This window comes from Morone saxatilis, unplaced genomic scaffold (genome assembly GCF_004916995.1).
Source record: "Morone saxatilis isolate NCDOM2014 unplaced genomic scaffold, NCSU_SB_2.0 Contig23, whole genome shotgun sequence".
Classification (NCBI taxonomy): domain Eukaryota; kingdom Metazoa; phylum Chordata; class Actinopteri; family Moronidae; genus Morone; species Morone saxatilis.
In genome coordinates, this window is record NW_023339796.1 from 20,935,484 (window position 1) to 20,935,698 (window position 215).

The window sequence follows — 215 nt, forward strand, 5'->3', positions numbered from 1 at the left end:
TTGAACTCGGATCGCTGGATTCAGAGTCCAGAGTGCTAACCATTACACCATGGAACCGCGTTCACGCACAGCTGCTGTAGGTGGGAAATGCCATGAACACACCAATGACCATCCTGACATTGTTTGAGGAATGCAACAAAAACACTGCACTGATGGCAAAGCTCAAATAAACATGGTGTAATGGTTAGCACTCTGGACTCTGAATCCAGCGGTTT